Source organism: Hibiscus syriacus, unplaced genomic scaffold, assembly GCF_006381635.1.
Source record: "Hibiscus syriacus cultivar Baekdansim isolate YM2019G1 unplaced genomic scaffold, ASM638163v2 tig00112737_pilon, whole genome shotgun sequence".
NCBI lineage: Eukaryota > Viridiplantae > Streptophyta > Magnoliopsida > Malvales > Malvaceae > Hibiscus > Hibiscus syriacus.
The window spans coordinates 395,115-420,206 of NW_024063391.1; the positions used below are offsets into that span (position 1 = coordinate 395,115).

The 25,092-nt window shown below is 36.0% G+C and overlaps 1 pseudogene; it reads left to right on the forward strand.

The window, feature by feature from the left end:
• The first annotated feature begins 645 nt into the window (after positions 1 to 645).
• Positions 646 to 19,878, forward strand: LOC120182713 (annotated as a pseudogene).
• The last annotated feature ends 5,214 nt before the right edge of the window (positions 19,879 to 25,092 follow it).

Sequence of the window (25,092 nt, forward strand, 5' to 3'; positions counted from 1 at the left end):
AAACCATATTGGGAGACAAAATGCTTATATAAGACGATGCTGCGAAAATGTAAATGTAGCATATAATTCAAAAACAAGTTCATAAAATGTGTCACATTTAATTCTAGGGTATAAAGTCCAACAAATGGAAACAAAATAAGCATGCAAAACATCTCGCAAATGTAAATTTTCCAAAGTTTGAGTCATGATAAACTTACCAACGTGGAAATTTTAATGTCTTACTGACTCAAAGCGTCTTAGTTCCTTGTTTTTGAATTGCAAGAAGCCTTGCAAATTTTATTCAATAGGAATTGCGTATGATCGACCTCAACGATTTCGCTCAGGATTTTTTGAAACTGGTGGTGGTGGACTATCGAGAATTGCTGGAATTTCACTTAAACTTGACACCTTGGACAGAGAAGAGGGCTACCCAATATCAATAATGGTAAGTACAAGTATAGTCGGCCTGCCCCGTTGGTGGAAATCCGAAACTAAAGTCCTCAATAAATCCAAAAATAGAGTGATACATTAGTAACGGTTAAATCAAAATTGGTTCATAATTTACCTCAGTGTACTCTTTTGATGATGTCGAGCGCATCGAGTAAGGCGAAACAACCAAATGTATCGGTCGAGAGAAGAAAGAAGACACAATTGACATAGACTAGAATGACGAGAATGATGATTGTGGAGGGGACAACTAGCGTGCATTACTTGGTTTGGCCGCATCGGATCGATGTGAGTAGTGACCGATGGATGGGGATGAGACAAACGACACTTGATATGGTTCGGCCTCAACTGGTGGAGGCACAGGTACCTTCTATTGATAGACATTGTGTCCGAGTCACTCGAGACTTCCATAAATTCCTGTAACACCCTAAATCGATAGACACAAAGTCGATCGATTTAAAATGTCACACGTGACCAAAAGAGTGGTTAGCCTAAAATTTTTCTTTGAACACGTTGGAAATCATAAATTAAAACCATTCAACCAAAAGAAATCAACATCATTTAAAATAAGGTTTACATTGAGAACTCCCAAAATAAGTATTTCAAAATAATAAATACAATCAAGTATAAAAAATAGAGTTACGACTTAAATACTTGAAGGTCAACGAATAATACATTCCCTCTAATGGAAAGACTCGAGACGTACTTTGCTGCTTGAACTGTCTGGAATGTCTTCTATGCAATAGACTCCCCGAATACTCCTCCTAAAGTCCTATGAATGAAAACAAATTTCGAACACTGAGCTCACTAGGCCAGTGCAATACTAATAACTAAACCATACAAATGGTACTCATTAAATGCTTCAATAAAAAAGTGAGTATACTCGTATACTACAGATTATACTCAGGTAGACATTATGGTGTGGTTGGAGGGTTACTCATATCGGAACACACCCCTCTAGTTCACCAAGGATGAGGTCTAAAATCTCTTTATTGGACATAACACCAAACTAACCCATCCTGGGCCTCACACCTTAGTTAGTCTTAAGTGCCTCGCGCACTACCTGAGGATATTCGAACATTCTATACTTCGTTGCTAACTTCCTCTTCTAAATTAACTCGGGTGTCATGATATTTTTCTCGAGCATCAACCAAGGCTAGTTTTATGTTTCCCTATTTGATATTATTTCTATTTGTGATTTTATTTAATTCATGGTTCTCACTTGTAGTCTTATTTGATTATGTATTAGTGCTCTTGGGTCCATCAAATCACAACCTCTCATTCACTTGGGCTTATTGCCCAAAGATGTATGATGTTACTGATACTCGACCTTGAGTATCGATACTATAGGGTTAAAATAAGCTGAAAATTATGGGTAGTATCGATATTGTTAGGACAATATCGATACTCCCAAGCTAGGGTATCAATACTCTTTGTTTCGATACCAAAATTGGCTTTGATGTTTTGAAAAATACCCCTGGTATCGATACTCATATGAGGAGTATCGATACTCTATAAACAGTATTGATACTCAATGAAGAAGTATCGATAATTCCACACTAAAATTTCCTCATTTTATTCCTTATAAAAATAATATCGGTATTGTTCCTCCAGTACGATATCCAAACCTAGAAATGCCCTGTTTGGGTACGAGTTTGACTCTCAAAATTATGCAGGATGTCCTACTAAGGTCCCCAACATTGTTAAAGTCTTATGTATACAGTAAAAATAATTTCATAAATCTACCATGAATGCTTCATAAACTCAAACTCTCTAGCTAGATGCATTTGATGATTCCAAATGATATGAAGGAGTTGTAAATGTGTTACCAAAGGTCAACTTCTCTTTCCCTCTTGTCTTAGAACTTTCTATCACATTTTAACTAATAAAAAATAAGGCAAATGAGTTACCAACTCATTTAGAAGCTTGGTTTGAAGTCTAGGACATTTTATAACACTTAATTCCACTAAAAATGAGCTGGAAACATTTGGTTCCTTGAACCCCCACTGAAACCCATTTCATGAAACTATGGCCAAAACTTGCATTTAAGGGTTTGAGTTAAAGTTTTTGGGATGTAGATTTTGTTTCTTACCTTAGAATTCTTAAACTATTCTTGAATAACTAAAAAGTTTAAATCTTTGATGAGTGTTTTGAGAGGAAGGAAAAATTGGAATAAGAAGGAAAGAAGACAAAAGAAATGGTGAAGAAAAAGAGAGGAACATGCGTGAAATCACCCAAAATTAATGGTGTTTTAGCTTTTGTTTCAAACAAGGGTGTAATTGCACTTTTAGTGATCGTTCTTTCTCCCTAATATTAAAAATACCCTCTTTAACCTCAATTAGGCCTCTTACTAAGCCCAATCTACAACCTCAATTGGTCTAGCTATCTTGCAAGGTAATTTAGGTTTGTCTAACTATCTCGGGTCAACCTAAAACTCTTAACCCGGGATTTGGAGCTTTACAACTCTCCCTTTCTCATAAGAAATTTTGTCCTCAAAATTTAACTAGGTAGAATATATGTGGATACTGAAGTTGCAGATCCTTCTTGGTTTCCCAAGTTATTTGTTTGATGCCATGCTTTCTCCACAAAACCTTGGCTTGAGGAATTCGTTTATTCCTTAGCTCATTCACTTCCCTTTCTAAGGTCCTTATCAGCTTTTCCTCATAAGTCATGTCTTGGTTTACCTCAATTTTCTCTAAGGGTATGATGTGTGAGGGGTCAGAACGGTACCTCCTAAGCATGGATACGTGAAAAACATTGTGTATGTGCTCTAACTCTAGGGTTAAGGCCAACCAGTAAGCTACAGGTCTATCTCTCGGTATCTAATACGACCCTATGAAACGCGGGGTCAATTTTCCCTTGCATCCAAACCGGAGAACCTTCTTCCATGGAGATAACTTGAGAAACACCTTGTCCCCCATGACAAACTTGATATCTTTACGTTTCAATTCATCATACAAACTTTTCTTATCGGAAGCTTTCTTTAAATGACTATGAATCAATTGAACCTTTTCTTCAGTTTATTTAATCAAATCCAGGCCCACTAACTTCCCCTCACTGAGCCCTGTCCAACAAAGCAGAGTCCTACACTTGCATATGTATAAAGCCTTGTACGAAGCCATTTGGATACTAGACTGGCTATGATGGTGCACTTGAGCATGTCCTCTAGGATCTGAATGATGCGCTCAAACTGACCATCCTTTTAGGGGTGAAAAACGGTGCTAAAATGTAGTTTGGTTCCCAAGGATTCATAGAGAGCTTTCCAAAACCAGGAAGTGAAACGAGGGTCTCTTTTTGAAATGATCGATGTTGGTACTCCATACAACCTCACAATTTCACGGTCCTACAACTATGGTAGACTCTCTAAGGTGTAATCCATCTGAATCGATAGAAAATGAGTAGTCTTGGTTAAATGATCAGCTAACCTACACTACATCGTGCCTCTACCTAGTTATAGGTAACTCCGTCACGAAGTCCATAGTCACTCTGTACCTCTTCCACTACATTATCTAAATCTGTTGGAGTAACCTTAAAGGAACCTGATGTTCTACCTTGAGTTACTGACATACCAAACACTTCATAAAGAACTCACACACCTCCTTCTTCATGTCTACCCACCAATACAAGGGCCGAAGCTCTTGGTACATCTTATTACTACCCAAATGAACTGAGAGTGGACTCTAATATGCCTTATGGAGGATTTTACTACGCTACTGCTTGATTGAAGGAACACACAAATGACATTTGGAGAAACGTACGTCTCTATTGCGCAACTCAAAACCCGGGGCCTTGCCTCAGTGGGCTTGCTCCATGCGAGCCCTCAGCTGACTATCAAAACTTTGCAACTTCTTAACCTTACCCACTAACTCAGGCTCAACTCGTAACTCAGCTAAAAGTCCATCATTACTAGATAAGCTCAAACTTGTTAATAACACCCTCAACTTTGACATTGACTTCCTACTAAAAGCATATAAGAAAAACGTTAGCTTTCCATGGGTGGTAGTTGATCACATAGTCGTAGTCCTTTAACAAATCAACCCACCTACATTATCTCAAGTTTAAATTCTTTTACATGGGTAGGTACTTGAGGCTTTTATTGTCGGTGAAGATGTGACACTTCTCGCCAAAAAGGTAGTGTCTCAAAATCTTGAGCGTAAAGACTACTGTCGCAAGATCTAAATCATGGGTGGGGTAATTTATCTTGCGAGGCTTGAGTTTATAGGATGAATAGGCTACTAATTTCCTTTGTTACATTAATATATAACCGAGTTCATTTAGCAATGTGTCACTAAACATAATAAAGTCTTTCTCTGACTCGGGTTAGGTTTAAATAGGATCTTGGGTCAAGATGGTCTCTAACTATTCAAAGCTTTATTGTAATTTCCTATCCCACAAAAAAAAACTCCCTTATGAAGTAGTTAAGCCACCAGGGAAGCTATAATCAAGAAACCCTTTTCAAACCGATGATAGTACTGGCAAGGTCTAGAAAGTTACGCACATTATTAACGTTCTTCGGTGGTTCCCACTCTAACACTATTTGGATTTTCTAAAGATCAACCCGGATGCCATCTGTCACCATAACACGTCCAAAAAATGAAACCTCAAACGACTAGAATTCATAATTCGCAAACTTAACAAACAACTTTCATTCTCAAAGTGTCTATAGAACTATGTGTAGGTGTTGATCATGCTCCTCTTCGGATCGGGAGTATACTAAGATGTTATCTATGAAGACCACCAGAAATTGATCAAAGTTTGGGTAGAACACTCAATTCATTAAATCCATGAATGCCACCAGGACATTGGTGAGCCCAAAGAACTCATAGTGACTATACCTTGTCCTAAAAGTTATCTTGGCTATGTCGGTATCCTTAACCTTTAATTTGTAGTACCATAACCTCAACTTTATCTTAGAGAACACACACATTCCCTTAGAGAACACACACATTCCCTTAAGTTAGTCATAACCTCATCGATCTATCATTTTTTCTTGAAAAAGAGAACTGACGCTCCCCATGGAAAAATACTTGGATGGATGAAAAATTTCTCCAAAAAATCTTGAATTTAGACCTTCAACTCCTTTAGTTCCATTTGTTCCATGTGGTAAGGGGTAATAGACACTAGAGCAGATCCTAGTATCACCTAGATGCCAAACTATAGCTCTCAGTTAGGTGGCAATCCTGGTAATTCCTCTAGAAAATGTCTAGGAAGTCTCAAAGAGGTTAGATATCCTTGAGTCTCAGAACTGCTACTTGGGTATTAATTACATGAGCCAACAAAGCTTCAAAACCTCGATCTATCATCCTCTGTGCCTTAATGGTTGACACAATCCTTGTACACTTCGACTTCTCACAACCGTCACGACCTTGGTTCCATCATTCTTCCTAAGTTTGAGTTTCCTAGGCTTGCACTTCAAACTAGCATCGTGCTCTGATAACCAATCAATGCACAAGATCATATCAAACTCTCTGAAGGGTAGCTCCATTAGATCGTTTAGAAAATTTTCACCTAGAATCTCTACGGGGCACCTATAGTGGACCTTGTGTACCAAGACATCTAATCCGAGTGGACTAGATATTCTTACACCTATCTCAAGGTCCTCTACTAGGATATTACTCTCTCCAGGTTATAGTAGATATAGGAGTGTATGGATCCTGTGCCTATTAACAAGGTGACTAGAATAGAAAACACTGCTAAAGTGCCTAAAATAAAATCGGTCAAGTCATATTCCTCTTGAGCCCTGACTATATACTAGCATGAGTCAACTATCATCTTGGTACCGGAAACGAATCAAGTGGTACCCCTACTTTGCATGTGCCCTCTTCGAACTTACTCGACTGACCCAACAAAACCCTTCAAGATCACTAAGAGTCCCTATCTCTCTTGGTCAAAGATTGGAAAGGCCTCGATGACTCAACTACCATTTTGTTATATCTAGGAGTGGTGTCAGATGCTTCAGTTTTCATGAACAGTACCATCTCTAACGCCTTCACTTGGTGAATCAACTCAGCAAACACTCTCAGTGGGTCAGAGGCTAGATGGGTGAGGATGACCAAGTAGAGGCCTTCCATAAACCTCCTTCATCGGTGGTACTCTGACACCATCAACTCTGGTCATAACGGATCAGACGGAGAAATTCCCTCTCATACTCAAACATTGACTGGTCTCCTTGCATTAAATGTAAAAATTGATCCATCAGATTGTCAGTTTGAACTTTGCCTATGTACTTCTGATGGAACTCTTCCAAAAAGTACTCCCAAGTGGGTTGCTCAGGCTACATCGCTATCTTGATAGCCTCCCACCAGTTTATAGTGCCACCCATCAGTAGGGCAGTGACACATTCTAGCATACCCTCAGGGTATGATGCGATTGGAGGAAGGTCCTAAGGGTCTCTATGAGCCACTGGTCGGCTGCTATGGGATCATCGTCTTTGGAATTAAAGAAATCCGTGGTCTTGTAACTCCGCAGCCTCTCTATATAGGACTCTTGAGGTGTTGCAGTTGGAGGGGCTGGCTAAGCTGATGGGGTGGTGGTGTAGCAGATGTCTTGGGTATGCCTCACACTATGTGTCTAAGGGTGGCTGTTAGGTCCCGAAAGAAAGTTATTTCGTCGACTTTTGCATATCTCGGGACCTTATACTTAGAATACATGATGAGCTCATCACTGGTATCACTTGCTAAAGAAGTTATACTCTCATCACTTCCCTCATGGCTTAGAGTGGCACTATCATCCATGTTTAAACCATAAAATTAAGGCAAAACAAGGAATCATGATCACTATTCCAAACATAAGAGAACTATTGACTCCCTATAAGTATGTATATTTATAGACTCTCACTGACTCTAACCTGTGGGTCCTAAGAAAGACTGAACCCGACGCTCTGATACCATTAAATATAACAACCTAAATCGATATGACACAGAGTCGACTGACTTAAAATGCCATATGGGACTACTAGAGTGGTTAACCCAAAATTTTTCTTTGAACACTTCGGAAATCATAAATTAAAACTATTCAACTAAAAAAATCAACATGATGGCATATGAATAAGTATTTCAAAATAAGTATTTTGAAATAAAACCAAGTATAAAATATAGAGTTATGACTCAAATATATGATTGTTTATGAATAATACATGCCCTCTAATGAAAAGACCCGAGACGTACTCTAGTGCTCGAACTGGCTGGAATTTCCTCTTTGCGATAGGCTCCCCAAATGCTCATTCTAACGACCTGCACGCAAACAAATTCTGAACATTGAGCTCACTAGCCTAGTTCTACACTGACAACTAAACCATACTGAAGGTCCTCATTAAATGCTCATACTCTCAAGTAAAATAAAAGAGTGAGTATAGTCATATACTTCACACTATACTCGGGTAGATATCATGGTATGGTTGAAGGATTACACATCTCGGGACACATACCCCTCTGGTCCACCAAGGATGAGGTCTGAAATCTCTTCATCGGACACAACACCTAAATAACCCATCCCTCACGAATGTTCGAGCCTCTTTTTCTACTTAGTCTCAAGTGTCTTAGCACTACCTAAGGATATCGAGACATTCTTTACTTCATTGCTAACTTCCTCTTCTAAAGCAACTCGGGTGTCGTGATCATTTTTCCGAGCATCAACCAAGGCTAGTTTTATGTTGCCCTAGTTGATATTGTTTCTAGTTGTAATTGTATACCAATCATGGTTCTCACTTGTTTTATTTGATTGTGTATTAGTTCTCTTGGGTCTATCAAATAATAACCTCTTATTCACTTGGGCTTCTTTCTCAAATATGTCTGATGGTACTAATACTCTCCCTTGAGTATCGATACTACAGGGTTAAAACAACTTGAAAAATGTTGGCTAGTATCGATATTGCTAGGACAATATCGATACTGCCAAGCTAGGGTAACGATACTCTTCGAGTATCGATACCAAAATTAGCTTTGATGTTTTGGAAAATACACATGTATCGATACTCCTATTAGGAGTATCGATATACCCCTTTACCGAAGGTATCAATACTCAATGAAGAAGTATCGATACTTCCACACTAAAATTCCTTCATTTTGTTCCTCGTAAAAATAGTATCGGTACTGTTCCTCCAATACCGTTAACAAACCCAGAAATGCCCTGTTTGGGCATGAATTTGACTCCCAAAATTATCTAAGATGTTCTACCGAGATCTCCAACATTGTTAAAGTCTTACATATACATTAAAGGATCATAGTATGTCTTTAAACATGCTAAAAAATAATTTCGGGAATTTACCATAAATGCTCCATAACTCTAACTCTTTAGCTAGATACATTCTAATAATTCATAAATAATATGAAGAAGTTGTAAATGCGTTAACTTAGCGGCTAAAAACTCCCTCAAATCACCCAAAGGCCGGCTTTTCTTTTCCTAATTTCTTAGATCTTGCTCCTAACTCTTTCACTAATAAAAAATAAGTAAAATAAGTTACCAACTTATTTAGAAGCTTATTTTGAAGTCTAGGACATTTCCTAACACTTAATTCCACTAAAACCAAGTTAGAAACTTTTGGTTCCTTAAACCCTTACTAAAACCTGTTTCATGAAACTATGGCCAAAACTTGTATTTAAGGGCTTGAATTGAAGCTCTTGGGATATAGATTTCGTTTCTTACCTTAGAATTCTTGAACTAGGCTTGAATAAATACAAATTTTAAATCTTTCCTTATTGTTTGGAGACAAAGGAAAATGAGGAAGAAGAAGGAAATAAGACAAATGAAATGGTAAAGAAAAAGAGAGGAATATGCATAAGATCACCCAAAATTAATGGGTTTTTAGATTTTGTTTTAAATAAGGATACAATTGCACTTTTAGTCCTCCTTATTTATCCTTAATATTAAAAATACCCTTTTTAACATCCATTGGGACTCCCCCAACCCTAATCTACTACCCAAATGGGTTTAGCTCTCTTGTACTGTAAGGTAATTTAGGCTCGTCTAACTATCTCAGGTCAAATAAAAACTCCTAACCCGAGATTTGGGATGTTACAATACCAGTACATCAAAATGGCCTCAACCATTGAGAATTGCCAGTGGAACAGAGGGCTCGTTACCTTAGTTTTGGGTTCGCACCATGAAAAACAAAAGAGCGACAACGACTTAGGCAGACGAGCGGTGAGTGATCCAGAGAGATACGATATCGGTAAAGGTTTAGTCGAGCATGGTGTATCAATGAGGAAAAAAAGAAAATAGTGAGGCTGAGGGTGATTATGAGTGGCTATGGGAGAAATAAAACAAAAGGGGAATGATTTTTAGATTGTAGGTCACATGAGTTTTAGGGAAAGAGTTTGATTGGTGATATGAGAGGTTTATCTAGAAAATATGTCTTTTTAAATTGAAAATAAAAAAGGGACTAGATTATGAAATTTGAATGGATCCCACGAGAAGTCATAGGTTGGTCAAATGGTGTTTGAAATTAGGGTTTGTAAGAATTTGAACGCCAAATTAAATTCAATTGAGATTGGGATTTCGGTAATATGCACCGCGCCTTGGGAGGAGGGAATGCTAATGTGTACCGTTAATGAAACGATATACTTCTCATCCTTGGAAAATGTCGTTCACATGAGCTCCTATACAGAGGTCTAAAAATTACACTATTTGATCAAAAAATGGTGCATCCGACTTTGATTAAGTTCGATAAAAAATAATGGGTACCTGAAAAAATTGAAAATAAAAATTAAAGTTAAAAAATAATCTATAAGAAAATAAAAATAAAAATAAAAATAAAAATCAATGAAATTCAAAGAAACGAAATTAAAAATGGATTGCCTCATATAAAGTTCTTTGTTTAACGTCGTTGAGCTTGATGACCTAATTCAAACTACATGTTTTTCCAAAAGGAGCTCTTCAATCAAATAAGCCTGATTGTTCTCGTAATACGGCTTCAACCGCTGACCATTCAATTTAAAATGAACTCTCGTATCGTCTTGAACTTTGATTGCGCCATGGTGAAATACTTGTGTCATTGTAAAAGGTCTAAGCCATTTTGATCAATGATTTCACGCAAAAAGTTTAAACTTTGAAATAAAAAGTTAACCCTTTTAATCGATAGAAAAATATTTAAAAGAAATTCTACGAACTTAAAATTCTTTTGTTTTACCGTGTTATACTTGAGCACTATCATAGGTATTTCTACGGATTTCCTCAAGTTCTTAAATGTGTAGTTTTCGTGCTACACCGATTGCATCCATCTCCACGTTACACCGCTTAACCGCCCAATAAGCCTTATGCTACAATTCAATGAACAAATGACACGATTTACCAAAGACTAGGCGATATGGGGATATGCTGATGAGACCTTTATATGCGGTTCGATATACCCACAAGGCATAAATCAACTTTAGACTCCAATATTTACAGTCTGGTTGACTATTTTTTTTTCAAGAATCACTTTGATCTCTCGGTTTGATACTTCTGCTTGTCCATTCGTTAGAGGATGGTAAGTCGTGGCGATTCTTTGGGTTACCCATACTTCTTCATAAGCACATCAATGATCTGATTGACAAAGTGTGTTCCTCGATCACTTATTATCTCTCGTGGCGTGCCAAACTTGGAAAAAATAAAATTTCTTAAAAACTCAATAGTAATTTTGGCATCATTATTTCAGGTAGCTTTAGCTTCTACTAATTTTGATACATAATCCACATCAAGAACAATATAGCAATTTCCAAAGGAAGAAACAAATGGCCCCATGTAATCGATTTCGCACACATAAAAGATTTCACATATATGAATCATATTAAGAATCATTTTGTTTCTTCGTCTCAAATTCCGTATGTGATGACATTTTTCACAAGATTTGGAAACAATATGCGTCAGAGAAAATATTAGGCCAAAAGAATCCACACTTAAGAATTTTATGTGTTATTCACTTTGGTCTGAAGTGACCACCGTAAGAATAATAATGATAAAAACTAAGTATAGAGTTTACCCTGCTTTTGACAACATATTGCCAAATTACCTAGTCTGAGCAATGCTTCCAAATATACGAATTATCCCAAATAAAAAATCGAGACTCATGCTTAATACAATTTATTTTAGATCTTGATAAATCTGACGGTAACTTACACGTGGCTAAAAATTAACCATATCTGCAAACTATGGGATAGTCTTATGCTCCAACATCAAGCTCTCCTCCTGGAATTCTTCATGAAGCGACGCGTTAATTGTGGAGAGGGGAAGTCAACTAGAATGATAGGTTACCAAATTCTCACATCCTTTGTTATCTATAGTTTCTTAATTGAACTTTTGTAAGAGTAAGATCCATCGAATCAGTTGTGGCTTCACCTTTTTTTCTCATCAGGTACTTCTCAAGTCTGCATAATTAGATAAAATAATTATTTTAGTACCAAGAAGATATGAATGAAACTTTTTTAAAGTAAAAACAATGGAGAAGAGTTATTTTTCAATATTCAAGTAATTTCGCTGAGATACATCTAATGTCCTTAATGCATAAGCTATGATGTAAGGTTCTTTACCTAATTTCTATCCAAGAAAAGTTCCAACACTTGAATTGCTCACATTGCACATAATCTCAAAGGGGTAGTCTGAATTAGGTGGTTAAACGATTGATGATAAAATGAGTTTATCTTTTAGAATATCGAACGATTCCTTACACTCTGGATCAAAGTCGAAAGATTTTTCCTTTTGCAATAAATTACACAACTGTTGCGCCACCTTGGAAAAATCTTTTATGAACATGCGGTAAAATTCTACATGATCAAGAAAAAATCAAACTTCCATCACAGTTGTGGGGTAAGGGAGTGAGCATATAATATATACTTTTTCCTTATCTACCGCCATTCCATCAGAAGAAATGATATGGCCAAGAATCAAACCTTTATCAACCATAAAATAACATTTTTCATAATTAAGCATAAGGTTGAATTTAAGGGATTGCTTTAGCACATTAGTTAAACTCAAAAGATAATCATTAAAGGAATTACTATATACCGTAAAATCATCCATGAAGACTTCAATTACCTTTTTGATATAGTCAGAAAATATGCTAAGCATGCATCTCTGGAATGTTGCGAGTGCGTTACAAAAGCCATAAAAGCCATCAAGACAGTAGTAGTGAGATTTAACGGTAAATCATTCTATCATCTGATTAATAAATGGAAGAGGGAAGTGGTCTTTTTGGGTTAACGAATTCAACTTCCTATAATCATTGCAAATTGTCCATCCATTCTGAACACATGTATGGACTAATTCTTGTTCAGAATTTTCAATTACCGTCACTATGATTTTCTTAGGAACCACATGGAATTGACTTACCCAACTACTTTATGATATTGGGTAAATCACATCGGCATCTAGGATATTCTAAATTTCTTTCTTTACCACTTCTATCATTAGAGGGTTCAGACGACGTTTACCTTATCATGATGGTTTTGCGTCTTTTTCAATTTTGATCTTATGCACGCGTGTTGATTGGCTAAGCCCTTTGATGTCAGCTATAATCCATCCAATTACCTCCTTAGTTTTTCTTCTTATTTTTTGATAGTTTATTCGAGATTATTACCGATAAAATGGCGTTATCTCCAAAAAATGCATATTTCAAGTGTTCCGACAATTGCTTCAACTCGAATTTTAGTGCCTACAAAATAGAAGGTAAAATTTTAGATTTAGATGGATTAGTCGCAAATCATAATGGATGGAAAAAATATTTTCTAACTCTCTAATTTCCTCATTGTAGTTCTCCAAAACTCTGCACAAATTATCAGATAAATTAGTTTCCACAAATTCATTTACTAAAGGATAAAAAATATTAATGAAAATAATATTCACAATATTATCTGGGGTACTTCATTGCATTGCATACGTCAAATTTAACAATCTCACCGTCGAATTCCATAGTAAAAATACTACTTCTCATGTCAATTTTGGTGCGTGTGAAGCTCAGAAAAGGACAACCAAAAAGAATTTCAGAGGAAGTGTTGGTTCAGTCATTTTCAATGTCAATCACGTAGAAATCTACTAGAAAAATTAATTCATTTAACTTAACCGGTACTTTTTCCAAGAGTCATTTGGGATAAATGACGGATCCGTCGGCGAGTCAGATTATTACTCTTGTTTCCTTCAAAGGCTCAATAGAAAGTAAGTTGTAAATGGAAAATGGATTAATATTTATAGAAGTACAAAAATCACACATTGCACGCCTAATTTTGACCTTACCGATTACTTTGGTGGAACTTACGTTGAAAAATAACTGAGATGTTCTCACTTAAGTTCACATTCTCATTGCTGGTAAGTCTCATTTTTTTGTGTGTGTAGAGGTCCTTTAAAAATCTATCATATCTCGGAACCTTTTGAATTACCTCAAGGAGAAGAATATTTTTCTCCACTTTCTAGAACACATCAAGGATTTCCTTTTCTTCCGCTTGCCTATCATGTTTCACCAACCTTGACAAAAAATGAGGTGGAACGACGCATGAGGAAGGAGAAGGAGATGATATGGAAGGGCCTTGAGTGGGAGAAGATGGTATTTCATCTTTATTTTTCTCCTAGGGTTATGCAACACCTTTATCTGGGATTTCAGGTGTGATAATAATGCCACTCCAGAGGGTGATGTCACTAACATTTTATCATTGATTCGACTCAGTTTGAGATGGTAACTACCCCTATGACTCTAATCGCCTCACAGTTTGATCTAATGGGCTCATTTTTTTATCCAACTCTTATTGATGAACCTTGATTTTATTATGGAACTTATCATTGGATAAAGCCAACCGCTCGACGATAGACTCTAATGAGGATTTTGATGGTTGATACTACTGTGGTGGCAGTGGCCTTGGTTGATATGCTTGGTTTGGTCTCAAGTTTTATCCTTTGCTGAAGTTTGGATGGTACATCCACCCTAAATTGTAAGTGTTGTTGTGGGAGTTGTAAGGCCTTTATGGAGGTATAAAAAAATTGCCCATTGCATATACTTGTGCACCAGCATCTTCCTGTAACATCAGGAATCAATCTTTTGGATGATCTGACATTGTGCATATTCCGCATAATCTAGTTGTTCAGATTTTACCAAAGACAAAAAAAATTAACCAAATCATTTAGTTTATCGATCTTATTTTCTAAAGTAAATGTACTTATCTCATGAACCTGTCGAGTGGGTTTACTGGATTGGCGAAACTATTGAGAGTTTGAAGCCATTATAGAAATCAAATCTATGATAGCATTTGGAGTTATGTTCACGAGAGCTCCTCTACTAGAAGCATCGACCATCTTCATCTCTAAAGGAAGAAAGCCTTTGAAGAAGTATTGGAGAAAAGTCTGTTCAGTTAATCTGTGTTGCGGACAGCTAGAGCAGAGCTTTTTAAATTGTTCCCAATAGTCGTAAAGTGACCCTCAATTTTTTTTAGATTCCTATGATGCTTCTTCTTAATTCACTCGTCCTTTCCGTAGGGAAGAACCTGTCAAGAAAAAGATAAGTCATGTCAGCCCATGTTGTAACAGAAATGGGAGGTAAGTAAAATAACCATTCCTTAGACAAATCGACAAAGGAAAAGGGAAAACGCGAAGTTTAATCTGATCCTTAGATACTCCATGTGGTTTTATGCTTGAGTAAACTATGTGAAATTCCGTGAGATGCTTGTGCGTATTTTCAATGGGCAATCCATGGAATGTAGAAAAAAGGTGGATAAGATATGTTTTAAGCTGAAACCCGAATTATTTGATCACCCGTTGAAACTAGTTCTTCTAGCATGAAATGTGTATCAACATCAGAAGTGACGTCAGACATTAGTTTTGAATGTTGTTCTTGTTGTTGTCTCTTTTGTCGAAATGTTTATATGTAAATTTTGTGAGATAATGCTTCAATATCTCAGTCACAATCTACTAGCTCGTCGGGATTTCTCATGGTCATAAATCAAAACAAATCTTAATTATTAAGTTTGTCGAAGTCCTTGGCAACGACACTAATTTGACAAGTGTCATTTATTGTCAAATAAATAATCCTTAATCTCAAAGTAAAGAATAAATAAGCATAGTAAAGAGAAGAATGGTCGTTTCACAAGGACTAGGAAGCTTCTAACATTGAGAGGTTTTGATACTATTTTTGGTGGAAAAGTAAAGAAAATGGGGGGGGGGTTTAGTTAAAAGATTAGAAATAAATGTAGAAGAGTAAAAGTGATTGTGAAAAATGAAATCTAGAAAAATAATGAAAGTAAAATTTGAGATAAGGAAATCAATGAAATAAAATAGCCTCAAGCTTCGGTTTGCCTTAATTCATTTTGATCATTGAAAAAGATTTTACTTCGGGATTCATGTCGGTTAAAGGCTACAAGGCCCAACCCTTACAACTTACTTTTCTCTCCAGTAAACCGATATTCCAATTCAATATTTCAAATTTAGTCATTGTTTTGTCTGACTACAACTATCGCTGTTAGCACCAAATAAATTTTAAGTACTGTAAAAGCCCAACTAATATTATGTTGTCTCAATGAGAATCCAACTCGATCTTAATTTCCCTTAGCGCACCGCCACTAAGTAAGTTCTTACAAAGTCAAACTTGCTACCAATCGATTCTTCCTCAACTTTAAACCAGAACAACATTTAGACCAACAAACTCTTTTTAAAATGAAAGTGTTAAGATTTGTAAAGGAAAGGTCGATTGCCAATCCAAGTTTGTAGAAAATCGAGAATGTTATCCGAAGATATTAAGTGCTTTTCAATTCTCACAATATGAATTGAGTCATCGTAAGCCACCGGCTACATGATAAAATTAGCTAAGCATCACTACAAGAAAATATACCTTAATGACAAACGAACGATGACACATGCTAATTTATGACTTGCAAGAAATGTGTGTCATAAAAATGTCATGTTTCTTAAAATCTGAACGATTTATGACTTAAAATAATGTGTGTCATATTTAATAGTTATAATCCAAAACATTTAAAAAAACACGAAGTACACTTTTTAATTGTGTGTCATCTCTAAAAGTCATCTTTTAATTTCCCCCATAATTTTCATTTTCCCGCTTCTTACCCCCTCGATAATCAGTTCATGCCTAATATTTTCCACTCCTTTCATTCTCTCTTTTTCTCTTCTGCTTTTCATCCCGATTCTCTTCTTCTTGTTAGGCCCGAGTTTGAATCCCCAGCCTCTTCCGCCCATTTCTGCCTCCGATGAACTCGACGATCTCCGTCTCTTCCACCGCGCCATCGTCTCTCCCTCCCCATCGTCCTCACAATGATCCCACTCTCTTGTTCGCTAATACCGATACGATTTATTTTCTTTGGTTTTTCTGTTTAGTTGCATTTACAACTTTAAATAGACGAATCGACCCTCTTCTTCTTCTTGTTTGTTTTGTAAGTTTCCTATTTGTTTTGGCTATATATTTGTTACTCAGTTTAAAATACGAGTCTATTATCAAGAAAATTTTAATGGTGATTTTCATGTTTGGTTTGTGCAGATGTTGCAGAAAACTGAGATTCCAGAAAAACCCATGTTTAAACTTGAATTCCCCATCAAGGTTTATTCCATTATCGTTTTCTCACCTTTTTGTTATCTGTTTCATTGTAATTTTAGAAGAAACTTTTATGCTTTGATGACAAGTGTACCATGTTTCAATGTCTAAGCTATAGACATTAATTTGACATAATGAGTAATTTGGAAATAGTAATTTGATAGTAACAAAATCTGAACTTGGGAGCTCCAAGATTGCAATTGACATGCTTTTAATGGCAACTTGTTGGTTTATTTTGATAACTCTGAGAATGAGAAATGAGGAACCAAGCAAGAAACATACCAATTGGCTTTCATACATATCACTATTTTGTGAACTTTGACACCTAGCCGACTGTTTGTATAATATCAAATAGAAGCAGAACCTTCTATAATCAATGTGGATGAAGAAGAAAAACCTACAGACCGAGTTGAATCTTCCTTAAAGTGTCTCCCCCATTATGATATTGCTAGTTGCTGGAGTGAGTATTCGCTTCCATCATTCCGGTATTGGAAGATTCGTGATTATGCTTATGCTTATAGATCGAAACTTGTTACACCTTCTAAGTCACCATTAAATGCTAGAGAATTCTTTTTGTTCTAAATCAATTACAATGAAAATTCTCTATTTTTGGTTTCTATTATTTTCTCAGTTACCAAACACTGATTTTATCATCTAGCTAAGTATTCTTACATTTGGTTTATAGGTAGGGAACAAATCATCTCAGTAATTGAGGGGTGTAACTATCATAAGCCCCCAACACCATTGTCAATCTCATTTGAGGCCGAGGATATAAGGAAGCAAGCTGCAGCTTCAACACAGGTTTGAAGTAGGTATTTTGATTGTAAAGCTTTCTCATCCACATATTATGGTTACTATAAGATTCCCCATCTACAGTAGAATTAGAAAGTCAATAAATTAAAATAAAAAAAAATTTCTGTGAGTCATACAAGAAATCCATTGTCAATTTTGGATGGAATTTTCATGGCAATCAAGGATGACATAGATTGCACTCCTCATCCAACTAAGCGTAAATAAGCTTAGCAATTATTTTCTAAAAGAATATTTCCTATTGTTTTTCCCTTTTTAGTGGCAGGAAAGACATACTAGAATATATATATTTTATGACACGTGAGTTCGGTCTATTGAGAAGTATGGGGTTAGTGTCTCAAGATTGCAGAGCTGTGGTGTGATTCTTATTGGAAAGGCCAGCATGCATGAATTTGGCTTGGGCACAACCGGAAACAGTCCAAATTATGAGTAAATTTATAGTTCTCCAAATGTATAAAAGACACATTATTCAATATGTCATTTCAGTAATGTTTTATGAGTGGTTTGTATGTATCTTTTATGGCTAGAATAATTAATCACCAAATTTATAAAACTTATCTCATATATACGTGTGTGTGTGTGTGTGTTTAACCTGTAAATATATTGGGGTACAGAACAACCAGAAACCCTCATGCACACAAAAGATATACAGGTGGATCCTCCTCTGGTCCTGTAACAATTGTAGCTTCTGAACTATGTTCTGATGCCCTAGGAACAGATGGTGGAGGTTGTCAAATTTATTACCTTTTCAAGTCTTTTTATGTCATTTACAATATAATAACATTCTATCGCACTAATCTTTGGACTAAGTTCCACTTAATTTCTTTCTGTAACCTTTGCACTAAGTTACACTTAATTTCTTTCAGTAATCTTTACACTAAATTACTATTTTCTTCTTTGTTTTGGGGGGCACAACAGCACCAAAAATACCACCTAGTGCTCTGGAAAATGGAGAGTTAGACATGCAAGTTACATGTTTGTCATGCATGTTTCTTCAACTCTTCATTTTTCTTGAAATAACCATATACAACTCCCATAAATGCATATCCAGACAGGGGTATGGGGAGATGATTCTCCAAACACTAAAAATCTTAAAACTTGCTTTGGACACATACTCATACTTGACACTCGCACCCTAGTTTGAGTAACATAACTTGATATCATCATACAGAGTGACATATGAGCTTACTTTTTTTTATCTTTTATACTGCGACTCACTTTTTTATAGGTTACCTTATGCGGTTCATTATTGCTGGTAATCTTCTTGGTCTTCCTGCCCTTACTGTCCCTGTAAGTGACATGCATTTCTTTCCTCCTTGATTATATATTAAATTAACAATTGACAACAGAAAGGGGTCAAAACATGAATCTAATAATTCTATTATGGTGCAGACCAGTTTGGTATACTTACAGGAACATCTGTTTTTCATACAGCTTTTGCTGCTAAGAATTCGAACTTCTCACTTGAACTACTTATTTTTAGTCAAGGATCCAGGAAACCTTGGAGTGGTTTCCTTTGCTATCCTTGAGAAAAGGAATACTTGAGAAAGTCTTAGCCTCTTGGATTTGAAAGTTCAGTGTCTAAGCATAGCCTTCTTACTTGAGGTCCCAAATTCAATCGAACATTTTGTTATATTCGATTATGGTTTACTGCATAGTAGGGAACAAGACAAGCTGTAGTTGAGTCAAGTTCAAACTACCCCTGGTAACTCTATAGCTTGGGTTTCTTTTTCCAAACTAATTAAACTTTATGTTCTCTCTGGACCTGGAAACATAAACCGTCTAAAAGGGTGGAGTTGATCATGTTCTACCGTAAAGAATACCCAAAACTATTGTAATGAAACCATTAGAACTTGTGTCTCATTTTCTTTATTCTTATGCTTATTCCAGGTTGATTATGAAAAACAAGGACTTCCCATAGGTTTACAACTAATAGGTCGTCCATGGGGTGAAGCTACAATTCTACGTTTGGCTTCTGTAATCGATGTATAAACAAGTTTATGTTCCTTGAAAGAGAATGTTCTGAACTCTGTATTCGAGGTTGCATAACTAATTATAAAGAAAACGTCTCATGTTTCTAGAAACTTTGTATCAAATCTAGGAAGACACCTGCTTCATTCTATGACATCTCAAAGGCCAAGTAAGAGCCTTCATGGACTATGTTATATTGCAGATCCTTATGTTGTCTCTTCAGAATCACCAATAACGATGCGTCTCTAAACATCGTTATGTTATTTGATGTATGAATAAGCTATGTCTGCTATAATTCTGGCAAACCATGCCTTTGATTTTGTTATTTTTATGCAATAACCTGTGATATTACATATATATTCACTTTGATTTCCGTAAGATCTACGAACATGTTCATTTTGAGCGTATTTCCTTCCTCTATGATCAAATTGTAGATTTTCTTGATAAATATGGATTGACTTGATAATTGAACTTATCTGCAATGTACAATTTGATGATCGTTCCTAGTGGACTTTTTATTTGACAAACTTTATTATGCCGTGATATTTTGTATCGACATATGATTACAATATTTTTGATAACTTAATGTGAATATATTGTATGCAAATGGATTGCTTATATATAATATGATATATATTTAGTATTATGAGGCATTAAATGTAATTTGGTTTGATTATTTGTCAATCTACAATATATATATAAATATATATATATAATTTACGAAATACAATCACGACACACGAATGTGTCATCTTTATTTATGACAAGGGATTCAATGACACACAATGTAAGCCATAAATGCGTGTCATAAATTTATGACACACAAATGTGTGTCATCTTTAATTATGACGGGAGATTCAATGATGCGCAATGAGCGTCCTAAATGCGCGTCATAAATGAGCGTCATAAATGCGTGTCATAAATACGCGTCATAGATTTATGACGCACAATTGCGCGTCATCTGAGATTTATGTCGGTCGCTTCAATGACGCGAATTTGTGTGTCATCTGCACCCATAGATGACGCGGATTGCGCGTCATTAAAGGGATTTTTTCTAGTAGTGCATGTAGAAATCATACTTAGAATTATTTAAGAAAATAAGTAAAAATAAACATAAAGTAAAAACAAAGAAGAAAAGAAGAAAAACTTTTATAAAAGTAAAAACAAAACAAAATAAAATCAAATCAAATCAAATAAAATCCAATCCAAGTGTGTTTCAAGGTTAACCCCGAGGGTATTTATAACTTTTTAAAACCCTAAAGATAACATGAAAATTCAAAGATAAATTATCATAAACATTAAAAGATAAATCCCGAGTGTTTTTGAATTCAAACTTAAATTTAAATTCCTAAAGATTTCGTCCATCATCTTCCCAAATAATGTTGATTAGACTACTTCTAGAAACCGCTAATGCTGACTGATCTTCTTGAGGCTGTCACATCAGACTGCGTCTTGCCCTAGGTCGTGGACATATCTCCAACCACGATCAAATAATAAAAATACATAATACATCCTTCTTACTGATGGTTCTAGAAAATAGATTTATGCACATAAATAAGTGAAACAAAACCAAATTAGTAGTAATAAATTGGCAACACGGAAAAATTAACAAGTAAATGTATACAATTTAAAACACTCATCACCACTCAATCTTGAGACATTGAAACTTTCTGAAATGTAAACAAGTCCCCCTCCACTCTTATTCTTAGGAAGAAACACTTTATTCCAACTCACCTGAGTCATTTTCAAATTTTCATTCGAATATCCCATAAATATCCTCTCCTCAATTTTTTAATTTTCAGCATCATTGTTTCTGGTAATTTGAATAAGGAGATAAAGTACAATGGAAGCGAGGATAAAACAGAATTAGAACCAAATTAATTAACACTACACGTCCTACGAACGAAAGGTTTCGACTCTTCTAACCAGCCAATTTTGATCTAAATCTATCCAATACAATCTCCCACGTAAGAACTGCCCTTGGATCAACACCTAAAGCGATCCCTAAATATGTAAAGGGTAAGGAGCCAACACTGTAGTCATACAATCATGCCAAAATTTCCACTTTCTTCTGTTCTACTACAATGCCTACCATACAAGATTTTCGAAAGTTGATGCTCAGACCAGAGCTTACTTCGAAGACCCATAATAAGTGTTTCAAATTCAGCATGAAAATATCCTTTGGTCTTAGAAACACAATCATGTCATATGCGAATTAAAAATGCGATAAAGCTTGATTCGATATCACCTTTTTAATGCCCCGAATAAAACCACTTGCTTCGTAGCCTCAAACAAAAGGTGTAAAGCCTCTGTAATCATGATGAACAAGAAAAGGGATAATGGGTCCCCTTGACGCAGCCTCTAAGCATCCTAAATTCTTTTGTGGGGTCCCATGTCCAATAATTCTCACCTTACGCTATAGTACACTTTAAAGAAGTCTAACTTAACAATTATTCCCCTCGACTCCTCCCCACATTTGTTCATTTAATGGATAGCTTCATTTGCAACTAAAATTACATCGAAAATTTGTCTTCCTTTTACAAACGCACACTGGGTATCGCTTATTAATAAGTTTATCACAATCTTCAGCCTATTAGCAATGACTTTTGCAATAATCTTGTACATCGGTCTAAACTCAGAAGTAACTGTGGGATTGTTTGTCTTTGGGATTAGAGCTATAAAAGACGAGTTAACATTGAGATAACTTACATAACTTGTGAAAGTAATTCAATGTTTTCCACAATTCACCCATGATGTCCTCCCAGTTTAAAATTGTCAGGACCGAGCGCCTTGTTTTCATCACGGTTCCAAACTGCCCGTTGAATCTCTTCCATTGAGAATGGTTCCTCCAACTTTACCGCATTCTTATCTGAAAGCTTCTTAAAATTCATATTGAAAATTTTCCTCCATCTGTGATCCTTGCAATCAAAATGCTTCATGAAATACTCATAGATTTCCTGTCGTAGCTTCTTTGGGTCCTCGCACCTTTCACCCATGAAGTTCAGACCATTGATGGTGTTCCTTTTCACCCTGATCTTTACTTTCCTATAAAAGTACGAGGTATTCAAGTCCCCATGCACAAGCCAGTTTAATCTTGCCTTTTTTTCCGTGCATCTTCATGTAGCTTCAGTGTTTCCCATAATTCCAATCTAAGAACTTTGAATTCAATTTTTTTTATCTTGATGTCTCTAGCATCCTCCTTAAGAAGACTTTGCATCTCATCGATTTTCCTCTGAATCTCCTGAACTCAGATATCAAAGTTTTCAAAAGAATCCTTGTTCCACTTCTTAAGCATTTTAAGCCTCCTTAATTTGACAGCAAAATCAGATTTGTTTAAGGGATTTCTGCCAAAAACATCTTTTATCGCCTTCCTTCAACAATCCTTTTGTAGCCAAACATTAATAAATTTGAACGGTCTTGGACCCCAATCCATATTTTCTGTTGACAACAAAATCGGTACGTGATCCGATATGTAACAGGATAATCCTGATTGTGTTAAATCCTTATACTCCACGCCTTTTCATCAATTAAGAATCTATCTAGCCTGCTTCTTTTACTTCATGGACCGAACCAAGTTTACTTTTTTCCCAATATTGGTAAATCCACAAGATTACACCTTTCGATGAAATTATTGAACTCATTTGAACCTGACAATTGACTTGTGCATCTGTTGCGTTCCCTACCATTTCTCACAACGTTAAAATCTCCCCCAACAATCCATATATTACACTCCGACTCTTTCAAAGCCTCAAATTCGTTTGACAACGCGTTTTGTTCCCCAGTAGCACAATGAGCATACACGTTTACAAATGTAACTTCTGCTTCAGTTTGCTGACAATTTCCCTTTAATAGAATGGAATTTGTTTGCACAATCATGATCGACGCACTGAATCTGTTCTTACCCCAGACTGACAGTAATCCCCATGATCTTCCACTTGCATCCGCTATTTTATAGTCAAAATCTTCTTCCTTCCATAATATGTCAATCTTTTCTCTTGTCCATGATGTTTTCTTTGTTTCTTGTATTAGGGCAAACTCGATCTTTTGGGCAATTAACAATCTTTTAATCGTAGAGATTTTAACTTCCGACCTCAATCCTCTTACATTCCACGTGAGCATTCTCATTTTCTTAATGCTCATCCCAATCTCTATTGGATCATAATCTTGATCCACTATGAGAGCCTAAACCCACACCCAAACTAATTTGATGTCATTGCTTATATCAATTTGGTGAATATGTCATTACTTACATCAATTTAGTTAGGTGAGAGTTAGGTATTTGTCTTATTTTTTTAATGATTTAAAGTAGTTTATTTGTGTGGTGTATGATTGTTCTTAAGTAGTATAAATACCCCTCCCCATTTTATTTTAGGCATTAAGAAAAATTAAGAGCTTCTAAGTGAGTGAATAAACAAAGTCTTATAAGAGTGAGTTGTAGTATCTTGTTTTTGAGTGAGAGTTCTCTTGTAATATTTTTTTGAGTTTCAATAAAAGTTGTTTGTGTGAGTGTTTCATTTCCAACAAAGTGGCATCGGAGCGAGTTGGAAAGATCGAAGGTCTTGACGAGAGGAATCTGACGCCGCCAAAATTTTCCCAATCTGAGTTCTGACACACCGCCACGCACCGTTGGAAGACTGTTGCTAGAAAATCGAGTTGACTCGTCGAGTTAATCGAGTTAGAGCCATTGATCGAGTCGTCCAAGCGAGTTGACTGAGCCATCAAAGTCATTGACTGTTGAATTTGACCGTTGACCGAAAAAATTGAAAATTTTGACCAGGTCCATCCCAAGGTTTTTTTCGGCGTTCCGGATTCATCCGTGCAATCGGATTTTGCAAATTCTCATTATATTGAGAGATATGACAAATGGTAGGGCCCCATTCCAAGTTCCGACACTCAACAAAAACAACTACAATAATTGGAGTATCAAAATGAAGGCACTTCTTGGATCACAAGATGTGTGGGATATCATAAAGAAAGGCTATAACGAGCCTGCGAATGATGCTACTTTTACTACTTTTACACCAGATCAAAAGAAAACTTTGAAGGATTCAAGAAAGAGAGACAAGAAAGTTCTCTACCTCATCTATCAAGAATTAGATGATGATGATTTTAAAAAGATTTCGAGTGCAAGCTCTAGCAAAGAAGTGTGGGAGAAGCTGCAAACCTCTTACAAAGGATCCAAGCAAGTGAAGAAGATCCATCTCCAAACATTAAGAGGTGAATTTGAATCCTTATACATGAAAGCATTAGAGTCTATTTTAGATTATTTCTCAAGAGTAGTAGCTGTTTCTAGTCAATTAAAAAGAAATTGTGAAAAGTTAGAAGATGTGAGGATAATAGAGAAGATACTACGTTCGTTGGATCCCAAATTTGAGCACATCGTTGTG